This window comes from Rana temporaria, chromosome 1 (assembly GCF_905171775.1).
Source record: "Rana temporaria chromosome 1, aRanTem1.1, whole genome shotgun sequence".
Lineage (NCBI taxonomy): Eukaryota > Metazoa > Chordata > Amphibia > Anura > Ranidae > Rana > Rana temporaria.
In genome coordinates, this window is record NC_053489.1 from 236,056,030 (window position 1) to 236,068,057 (window position 12,028).

Sequence of the window (12,028 nt, forward strand, 5' to 3'; positions counted from 1 at the left end):
ACAAATATTATATTCAATGTCTTCAATATAAATTTTGACTTAACAACAGTAACAGTTGACATAACCAGCAATTAATTTCATATAGACAAAAATGACATTAATATTTTATGCCATTCAAATCAATACTTGATGTTTGATGTGTATGGCTAAAATCTACTTGTGTATGGCCAACATTAGCCTGGCAAACGCTACCTGATTTTTTAATTTCTATATGAACAATGTAAACACGGTTAGTTAAAAACATCGGAGTAGGGATTAAGTAATTACAGACATGCATGTATACATTTATTAGTATGTTCATTGACATGTAGGGCAGGGTTTCTCAATTCTAGTCCTCAAGGTGCCCCAACAGGTCATGTTTTCAGGCCAGGGCCGGTGCAAGGATTTTTGCCAACTAAGGCGAAGGTGCATTTTGCCACCCCCGTCCCCCACCCCCCCCCCGGCGTGTGCGCACGCACATACACCATACATTATATCTGTGCTCCACTAAACTTTAATGGCTATGATGCTTAAAGTGATCGCTTAACTTATTTATCTTTTACAGAGAAAGATAGCATAGATGGCGTTATTCTGCATTGCGTTGTATATAATGTACTATTGCTGGGATTTGTAGTCCTCTATAGCTGGTGGTATTCTCCATTGCGCTGTATAATGATTATAATGTGCAATGCAGATATACTGCGCAATGCAGATTACCACTGACCAGTTATAGAGGAACTACAAATCCCAGCAATAATACATTATACAGTACAATGGAGAATACCAGCAGCTATAGAGGAACAACAAATCCCAGCAATAGTACATTATACAGCGCAATGCAGAATACCAGCAGTTACAGAGGACTACAAATCCCAGCAATAATACATTATATAAAACGCAATGCAGAATACCAGCAGTTACAGAGGACTACAAATCCCAGCAATAATACAGTATATAGGCTGCTTAATATATTATTGCAGGGATTTGCGCCGCCCGGGTGGAGAAGATGATGATCGTGAGGAGGAGGAGGACTCGAAATACCGCGGCGGTGGAGAGATCAGAGCGCGGCCTCAGACAAGGAGAGGAGGAGGGAGCGGAGCACTCTGGCGCTTCAGCGCCTCCACCTCTGTGGCGCCTGGGTGAACTGCACCCGGCGCGGCACACTCATAGTGGAAAAGGCCCTGCTGGATTTGTTCTCGTTCTGGAGGTGGAGGTCTCGTTCAGGCGGCCGCAACAGATTTTCCGCCCTGACCGCTGGCGCCGTAAGGCAAGCGCCAATGTTGCCTTGCACCTGTTTCAGGCTTTCCATTATTTTGCACAGGTGATTTGATCAGTTTCACTGCCTTGGTAATTACCACAGCTGTTTCATCTGAGGGAAATCCTGAAACCATGACCTGTTGGGGTGCCTTGAGGACTGCAGTTGAGAAACACTGATGTAGAGCACACCCCTTTAACAGGCGATTAAGTTCGCATGTGTTGCGCTATATAAGTTTTCATTTATTCATTCATTCATTCATTCAAATCATTGCTTAGAAACTTCTGTATGGTTGACATTTTGAAAGCACACTACACATAACCAAATATTTGTAAATGATATGATTTAATATAATTGCATAGTTCTATTATCATAGCTATACAGTGCTGAGGTTTTAACATGACTTCCTTGTAACAATCATCCAATATAATAAACTCAATAATATGCATGCATTCAATAACGGTATTGTAAATGACCCCATGTCTCTCAATCTAATATCTCATTCTGTAGATTGTTAGCAGTCTATTTTTTAATAACTGTTGAAATAAAGTAGAACTAAAGGCAAACTTTTTTGTAGTTTAAGACAGGGTGGAGAGGGATTAGAACACTTGTCAGGTATTCATTGCTATGACCCTATGATTAAGCCTTGGTGGGCGAAACGCATCGGGGTAGGAGACATGTAGACGGAGGCCACTCTTTATCAATTATCCACCTGGGCTGGTCAGTAGTACCGGCGATCCTTTCCTCTTTACATTTATTACGCTCTGTATTGATATCAGGACAAGCCTGCACCCCATGATCTGGGACACAGGGATATGCTTTCACCTCTACTATGAGTGGTGTCACAAGCAAGCAAACAGGTTGCTATGTGTATTCCCATTATGGAGGATCACCCTCTCTATTTCTCCTGGTGAATGTTATCACCGAGGGCTAATTCACACCAGCACCTGTGTTACAATGCAGTGGCTTGTATGCGGTGCAGTGGGATCGCTGCAGTGCCTAAGCTCTGATCGCAGCACATTGCGCAGTTCACTTTATTTTAAAACCAACTTGTGCCACGTGGCGACATTTCATTAAGTTGGCTGCTAAGTGATGGGAGGCAATGGAATGCCTTGCACTGCTCTGCGTTAGAAAAGAACCTGATGTACTTTTACCTTGCACCATTGTAATGTGGTGGTGTGAACTGGGCACATAGGAGTGCCTTGTTTTGTAGTGGGACTGTGCTGGAATAGCCACTCAACACAGTTCCAATGCACCTAGTGTGAATTGACCCTTAAAGTGAACAAAAACACCAAATTCTGAATGGTCAAAACAACAGAAATAGAGGGGAAATCTTTCACGGTGACACTAGTTCTGGTGACTACTAGGCAGGGCCGTCTTTAATATTGATTGGACCCTGGGCAAACATTTTCTTGGGCTCCCCCCCCCCCCCATGCAACTTTGCTCTCCACCTGCTCTGAGACATACAATTAATAGCAGCTAGACTCAAAATCAGTTTATTGAATCAGATCAGGTAGCAATTGTGATTGGTTGCCAGAGGCTACAGATTATCACTACCGCTCACTGATTGGCTGCTAGAGGTTATAGCACACAGTATGTCTCACTGATTATTTGATAGCGGTTACAGGACATGACTTCTGATTGTTGATTGGTTGCTAGAGATTACTGTTCATCAATACTGCTCACTGATTGTTTACTAGAGGTTACTGGACAGCTTTACCACTCACTAATTGGTTGCTAGAGGTTACTTCACATTATTACTGATCAGTTGATAGAGATTACTGTATACCCTTACCATTCAATGATTGGTTGCAAGAGGTTAGTGCACATCAATACCGCTCACTGATTGGTTGCTAAAGGTTATAGCACATCATCTTCTCACTGCCTGCACACCATGGACTGGGGAGGTGAGGGGACCCATCAATAGACAGAAAACTCCTAGGAATCCTAGGACTCCTAGTATCAGTAGCAATGCTGGGGGGGGGGGGGGGTGATCAGTGGCAATGCTGGGGGGTTGATGGTATCAGTGGCAGCGGAGAGATGATGGGATTAGTTAGGAGGCAGTACACTGTGGAAAATTCAGAATTTTGTAGAGAAAATATGTAGTGGGGGATTCTACACTGACCACCAATGTAATGGGGAATTTACAATTACCACCAGTGTGAGGGGGGATTTACATTGGCCACCATTGTGAAGGGAAATTTGCACTGACCAATATGTAACAGGGGATTTTACACCACCCACCAATATAAAGAGGGAATTTTTCCACGGACACCAATGTAATAAGAGCATTTACACTAACCACCAGTGTAAGGGGGAATATACAATGACCTCCATGTAAGAGGGAATTTACACTGACAACCATTGTCGAGGAGATTTTTTTTTTTTTTTTTTTTTTTTTCACTTTTAATCATTCTTTATTCATTTTCATCATCTTTAAAAAACAACAGGTGGTTACAATCATATATCTTTTTTTTTTTTTTTTTTGCCATTTCTGTTTCACATATTTCATACATGTCTTCTATATTCCCCCTTTTATTTTACCCTTTTCCCTCCCTCCCCTCCCCCCTCCCTGCTCTAATCATCCGCTTTATTAGGTTTTCTTTCACACTGGGTATCTCATTTCTTCCAACCAAGGGTTCCACATTTTACAAAACTCCCTGATATTCCCTCTCCTGGTATAGACCACCTTCTCCTTCCAGATTGTCTCAGTGACTACGTTAGTCCATTCCTTTACTGATGGAGGATTCGCTGCTTGCCACCTCTGAGCTATTAGCTTTCTTGCCTGAAAGCAGCATCTCAACACTGCTTTTGATGTGCTGGTCATTCTACTTATTTCTTCCCCTAGACCCAAGATACATAATCTGGGGTTCATCTCCAACTTTATTTTATATATCTTGCTAATGATGTCCAGTATCCCCCTCCAATACCTGAACAGTTTCGGGCACTTCCATATCATATGCAATAAATCTCCTGTTTCTTGGCACCTGGGGCATCCTGCATCCACTCTCAATCCGAATTTAAATAATTTCTTAGGTGTGGTAATATGTCCTATGTATCAGCATCAGGAAGGAAAATCTCTGTGCTGGTGAGACTGTAGCCGAGTGTCCTCTTTCCAATACCTTCCTCCATTGATCCTCTGTTATAATCCCTAGGTCTTCCTCCCATTTTACTCTACTTTTAAATTTTTCTGGGCCTTCAATGCTCTCCTTGCATATGTATGAGTATGCCTCAGAGATAAATCCCTTCATCTTACTCCAGTTATTCAGTTTCTGAAGGACAGGGGTCTTAACCCATGTTGGCCCTACTCTATTAAACTGAACATCTAGAGCATGTCTGATTTGGAGGTACCTATAAAATGTATGTTTAGGTACATCATAATCTTTTCTGATTGTGGCAAATGTTTTTATAGTTCTTCCTTCATATAACTGTGTCAATCTAGTAATCCCCTTGTCTGCCCATTCATTAATTTTCCCTACTGACTCCAGTTCCTGGAGATTCCTATTATCCCAGAGTGGTGCGTTTTCTGTCATTCCTTCCTGTCCTCCTAGTATCTTTACTGCTTTCCACACTTTGAGGGCCATCTTAACCGTTGGGATTCTATTAGTAAAGGAATTGGCCTCCAGTACCTCCACCGCTGTCTTATGGGGTGCCCCTACAAACATCAATCCCAAATTTGTATCCCCTCCTGATTCAGTTCTCACCCCTATGTGCTGCAGCTGTGCTGCCAAGAAATAGCATTGTGGGTGGGGTACTGCCATTCCTCCCTCTCGTATAGGTAATTGCAGTGTTTGCAGCTTGATTCTAGATTGACCCCCTTTCCAGATTAGTTCTCTGAACGATGTATCTATTTTCCTGAACCACTTCTTATCTATCCATGTTGGTGTATTATGCAATATGTACAATAATTGGGGCATCCACAGCATTTTAATCAAATTACATCTCCCTGCCACTGATAGGGGTAGATACCGCCATATTTGGGTTTTCTTTTTAAATTTAGACAAAAGGGGTACTAAATTATACTTTATGTATTTATTGGGATCGCTTGTTATGAATATTCCTAAATATTTCATTATCTCCACTTTCTTCATCTGGGGGATTTCAACTGAAGTTTGACTCTCTGTTGGATCTATCGGCATTAATGCTGATTTCTCCCAGTTTATTACCAATCCTGATAGTTTCCCAAAATCCCTAAATATAGTCATTGCTTGTTTAATGGATTGATTCGTGTCCCCGAGGAAGAGGAGAACATCATCCGCATAGAGTGCGATTCTCTCCACCCCTGTCGGCCTCACGAATCCCTGCATTTTTGTGTCTGCCCTTATTGCAATGGCCAGTGGTTCCATTACCAGCGCAAATAGTAGGGGTGACAGTGGGCACCCCTGCCTCGTACCCCTCTCTAACTGAATCTTGCCTGAATAATCGTTATTGACCCGAATTCTCGCACTGGGACCGTTATAGAGCGTTTTAATCCACCTAATAAACACTGGGCCAAACCCAAAAACTTCTAATGTGTGCCACATATACTCCCATTCCACGCTATCAAAAGCTTTTGCTACATCTAAGGACATTACTGCTCTTGTACCTTTGTTCTCTGTTGGTGTTTGTATATTAAGAAATACCCTCCTGATGTTCATGCTAGTCGATCTTCCCGGTATAAACCCAGTTTGGTCTCGATGTATTAGTCTTGTTATGATTTTATTTAGCCTGGTCGCCATTATTTTAGCCAATATTTTGGCATCTGCGCATAGAAGGGAGATGGGTCTATAAGAAGTGGTCTCTAGCGGGTCCTTCCCATCCTTATGTAGAACTATTATTGTTGCTTCGGTCATCGAGGCGGGTCGAGGAGATTTGTACTGAGCACCAATGTAAGGTGACACACCGACCACAAATGTTAGGGGGATTTACACTGCCCACCAGTTTAAGGGCACATTTTCACTTATCACCAATGTAAAGGGAAATGTACAGTGATCACCAATGTAATTGGGTATTTTACATCAACAGCCAATAAAGGGGGATTTCTACACTGGCCACCAATGTAAGGGGGATTTACACTCACCACCAATTTAAAGCGGACTTCTACATGGACAACTAGTGTAAGGGAGAATTCGACCACAAATGCAAGTAATGGGGATTCACACTGACCACTAATGTAATGGGAATTTACACTGACCACTAATGTAAGCTTAGATAACATATAATCCACGGAATTCAAATTCAAAGTGTAACTACACTGCATCTGAGCACCACAAACCAAAAACACTGTTGAATTCATTTATAATGTTCAAAGGAAACTCATCCATCCATCCATGTCTCCATGCTTTATTTTGCCAAGAAATCAGTTTTAAAAAAACCCTAGCATTCGTGTCTGTGGCTGTAAGGGCAGATGACTCATGTAGCATTTACTTCCTGGAACCCATCTGCCCTTAGCTCAGGCATGCAGGCAGGGATGGTTTGCTTAGCTGAGAAAGCCATTCCTCCCCTCCTGAAGGCTTCTTGGATGTATGACATAATTTGCCTGGAAACTAGAAGGTAACAGAAGAAATGCATAAAAAGGTTTAACTGCTTGCTGACCAGCCACCACAGTTATACTGGGGCAGGTTACAGCGGTACAGCGGTTTCCGGAGCAGATGTGAGTGGCCGGTGGCTGCGATGTCTACTGGCCACCCGTGTTTGAGACACAGAGAGTCAGATCCCCGTTCTGTCAGGGGAGTGGAGAGAGATCGTCTGTTCCTAGTGATTTGGAACAGCGATCTCTCTGTACTCCCAGTCAGTCACACCCCCCCCACAATTAGAAACACCCCCCTAGGGAACACTTTACCCCTTGATTGCCCCCTAGTGTTAACCCCTTCCCTGCCAGTGATATGTATACAGTAATCAGTGGCTATTTTTAGCTGTGATTACTGTAATAATGTCACAAAGTGTCGGATCTGTCCGTGGCTTGCAAGTGCCCATCAATGCGATTTTTTTTTTTAACAAAAATATGTAGAAGAATACATATTGGCCTTTTTTTTTTGGGGGGGATATTTATTATAGAAAAAATATTATAGAGAATTTTTTTTCCAAAATTGACGGTCTTTTTTTGTTTATAGCGCACAAAATAAAAACCGCAGAGGTGATCAAATACCACCAAAATAAATCTCTATTTGTGGGAAAAAAGGACATCAATTTTGTTTGGGTACAGCGTCACTCGCAATTGTCAGTTAAAGCGACGCAGTGCCGTATCGCAAAAAACGGCCTGGTAATTGAGGGGGCAAATCCTTCCAGGGCTGAAGTGGTTAAAATAAGTAAATATAATATCATTTCCTATATTTATATTAATGCTAGCAGCATAAGGATTAAAAATAGTCAATGTTGATTGAAAGAGCGAAGTTGCGCTTTAAGTAAAATAATAATCTAACGCTAAATAATTATAACAGGTAATTAGTTCTTCAGGCAAATTTGTTTATTGAAGTCATTAGGTTAGTCTGTTAATTTTTATGTTTTTTTTTTACTTTTTTTTTATTTGTAACATCAATTTAAAATGATCTGTCCATGTATTATGTTGTAGCACAGGGCTCAAAATTTCAAGTCCTGAGCTACTAGCCAGGCCTCAAGAGTTACTCGCCACCAGTTGCCCCACCTAATTCATACACTGCCCTGCGCCTAATTGCACCCGTAAACACGCCCTTGTAGATTATCTCATGGAATGACACTGTTAAATGTTTTATGCAGAATCAAGTTAAAAAATTAAATATTACCAACAACAACTAACAAAATGGGACAGGGCACTGGGGTCAGACCAGAGGGACAGGGCACTGGGGTCAGACCAGAGGGACAGGGCACTGGGGTCAGACCAGAGGGACAGGGCACTGGGGTCAGACCAGAGGGACAGGGCACTGGGGTCAGACCAGAGGGACAGGGCACTGGGGTCAGACCAGAGGGATAGGGCACTGGGGTCAGACCAGAGGGATAGGGCACTGGGGTCAGACCAGAGGGACAGGGCACTGGGGTCAGACCAGAGGGACAGGGCACTGGGGTCAGACCAGAGGGACAGGGCACTGGGGTCAGACCAGAAGGACAGGGCACTGTGGTCAGACCAGAGGGACAGGGCACTGGGGTCAGACCAGAGGGACAGGGCACTGGGGTCAGACCAGAGGGACAGGGCACTGGGGTCAGACCAGAGGGACAGGGCACTGGGGTCAGACCAGAGGGACAGGGCTCTGGGGTCAGACCAGAGGGACAGGGCACTGGGGGCAGATCAGAGGGACAGGGCATTAGAACTGGGTCTCTTCCCCATTCTCTTGCTGTCTCCTCTGTAACTCCCATCCATCCTCTCTCTCTCCCCCATTCATCTCATCATCAGGAGCCTGTGTGTGCGGCTCCACGCTTGCATGTCCCCACTTCCCCCTTTTATTCAGGCTGGCAGAGAGGAGAGGAGGTGCAGCACAGCGGGAGGGAGTACAATCCAGCGCTGAGATCCACACAACTGCACAGCCATTGACACCATAGCACAGCGCACACTGACAGCGCACAGCACACATTGAGACCAGTCTGTTCACAGTGCTCAGGCTAAACTGTTGGACACTTACATAGAGCACAAGGAGAAGAAAACTGCACAAACTAGAAGGCTGCCGCTCTCATGTCAGGGCAACTTTCAGTGAGCGCTGCACCGGAGTGGTAATTTTCGCAATCCTCCACCTCACTCATTACTTTCTGCTCTCCAGCTACATTGGTCGGGGGAGGGGGGGCAGATTTAGAGAGGTCATACTGTTAGGTCCCATGGCTTAATGAGAATTGTAAGGAGAGCACCTGTGTACTACTTTTCCCGAGCATGCACCTTTCCTCTTCGGCTGCCAATCTCATCGGGACTCTAAGTGTAGGCACAGATTGGAGGGAGATTGGTCATGCAGCCCTGTCATCACTCGCCCCCAGCTTAAATCCACTCGCCAAATGCTAGTAGGCGAGTGGAAATTTTGAGGGCTGTTGTAGCATACAATGTTTTAGCAATCAATAGAAAAGTATGGTCAACTGTGTTTCCGGATGGTGTGTATTTGCTGTGCATTACAAGCATATAAACATGTCATGGCCAAAGACACACCTCCAAACTTTCGCCTGTCAGTAGTTGGACAGAATAACACAAACACAATCTAGGCAGTCCACACCTCGCTTCCACCCACACATGCTGCTCACCCTTTACCTATGAAAAACAAGACAGAGGTATGCAATGTAACCCCTCTGAAAAGCTACTTAATATTCTATGTACCCTTTATGTTGTTTGCACAGGGAGGTTTGTTTAAATTTATCATGGCTAAAGAATGTGTCCTTTGTACATATGATAGGACTGACAGTGAATGACCCGTGCAGTTAGAGTATATTTTCAGGTTTGTTTTTCTTCCCTGTTCTTACGTCTTTTGTTATTTCTCATTGTCTATTAGTATAACATTTATTACTTGTTTAATATTTTTATTGAGTTTTGCATAAGAAAACAAGTTACAAATGCAGTATAAAGAATGCAAATATGGGATAAAGATCATAACAATAATGACTGAAATATCGGTAGAGTTTGGTGCTCAAATGTATGTTCATATTTATCAATATAACATTTTTTAAAGAGATTAATTGGTGTCAAAAGAATCGGGAAGCAGGAGAAGCGTAGAACCATTGCTAATGATGTCCCTATAACAGAGGGGAGCACTACGTTTGGAATAGGTTTTCCTCTAAAAGCAAGCAGGCTCTACCTGGTTGTGCCTTGATAAGCCTCTTATCTCACCTTACTATTAGGCTGCATTCACACCTGAACGCGGCGTATGTTACCGCGATAAATTGCGGCGTTTTGTCCCGCGATTTGCCACGACAAAACGCTGCGTTTTTTAAGCCACATACTCCGGAAGGGTGATCAACATTGTCGGCTATGCCGAACGCCGAAAGCCACCTGAAAAAAAGGTCCGGGACTTGTTTTGAGCTTCAGGCATACGCCGTTTCGGCGTTCGGCATGGAGATGTGAACCATCTCCAAAGCCGACAATGTTAAATCACCCCTCCAGCGTATTGCAGGCTGCAATAGCGTCGCGCTACAGGAGTCTCAATTTGCTCGTCGAGTTCCTCGTCAGGCTGGTTTTCGAAGAGAAAAACGATCGTGTGTATGCTAAGAAACACGCGCATGCTCAGAATAAAGTATAAGACGGGAGTAAAAGTAGCATTTGTAATGGAGAGAACACATTTTTCAAGCTGTAAGTGACTGTAAAGTGCAAATCGTCTCTTACCAAACTTTTACTTAACACGCAAACTCATGAGATTAGCAAAAGCAGCCCCAAGAGTTGTGCAAGTGGAATCGAACTTCCCCTGCAGTTGTATGTTTTTAGTCACCACGTTTGAGAACGAGGAGATTTTGTCTTGCCTGTGTGTACGCAAAGCAAGTTTGTCGAGTTCCTCGACAAGCCTAACAAGGAACTCGACGAGTTCCTCGGTCGTGTGTAATTTTCGAGTGGGGACACTAGTTCTTAGGTTTGGGGGGCATTGTATTCCCTTAATTTGCATAGATTTCCTCTCACTTCCTGTTTGGCTATGGGGCAGGAAGTGAAGGGAAATCTCTGCAATGGAACAGGGATGGTAAAAAACAAACTGACAGGGGCTATAACCCAACATTAATCTATCCAAAATGAAAACAAAAAGTGTTGCCTATAGTTCTACTTTAAGCACAAATTTCTGAAAATTTTATGGAGAGGACTAAGAAGATATAAACATGCCAATGGTGCAGCAGAAAACATATAGCACAGTGAGGAAGGTTTGCGGTCCAGGATGATAGGACAGTCAAAATTAGAAGCAGCTTGCATTACACTAACAGTGTAGCGCTAGCCAGAGGGGACTCTTTCCGTGCTGCCCTAGGCCTGGGCCTTGTTGGCCTAGGCCAGGATACAGCGTTGACTGACCAGACTTCAGATGACCTCCTCCTGCAGCTCAGCCGTAGTGTTCGACGCGCCCATCACAGTAGACAGCAGGCAGCCAGAGCCAGAGCCATGACAGGAGAGGGGAAGAAGGCACCTGACCAAGTGCCAAGTGGGGATCTTCTCATAGTGACGAGGCTGCATTGTAATTCCTGCCTTCTATGATGAATGTCACACGTCCCGCGGTCCTGGCATTGGACCAGTGGGACGTCAGTCATAGGCGCTGCAAGCTCCAGAAGGTGTTACCTGCTATGTCACTCAGCCACACTCAGGGTGAGATCGGTTCCCGCTCTGGGCTTTTTGGGGACCCACTCGGGGGTTCAGCCTCCCTCCCCCCCCCTCCCGATGCCACTGGGTATTCATATTGAGTAAAAATGTATGCAGTGCAGTGACATAGGGCCAGATTCACAGTAGAGATATGACGGCGTATCTCTGATACGCCGTCGTATCTCTCAGAATATCTATGCGGCTGATTCATAGAATCAGTTCCGCATAGATAGCCCTTAGATCCGACAGGTGTAATTGACTTACACCGTCAGATCTTAGGATGCGGTACCTCGGCCGCAGCTGGGTGGAGTTTGCGTCGTATTCCAGCGTCGGGTATGCAAATTAGCAGTTACGGCGATCCACAAAGGTTTTTCCCGTCGTTACGTCGGCGCAAGTCTTAGTTTCCCGTCGCAAAGTTAGGGGTGCTATTAACATGGTGTAAAATTACTCCACCATGTTAAAGTATGCCCGTAGTTCCCGCGTCGCTTTTGAATTTTTTTTCCCCGGCATAAAGGGATTTTTAATACAGCTTACCTGTAAAATCCTTTTCTTGGAGTACATCACGGGACACAGAGCGGCATATTCATTACTATATGGGTTAT

At 44.1% G+C, this 12,028-nt stretch overlaps 1 protein-coding gene across 1 annotated transcript in view; it reads left to right on the forward strand.

The window, feature by feature from the left end:
- Positions 1–9,327: 9,327 nt before the first annotated feature.
- Positions 9,328–12,028, forward strand: part of SDSL (serine dehydratase like) — a 55,938-nt gene continuing 53,237 nt past the window's right edge. The window contains exon 1 of the mRNA XM_040351905.1: positions 9,328–9,433. The gene's annotated coding sequence lies outside the window, so the exon portion shown is untranslated. The remainder of the gene's footprint in view (positions 9,434–12,028) is intronic.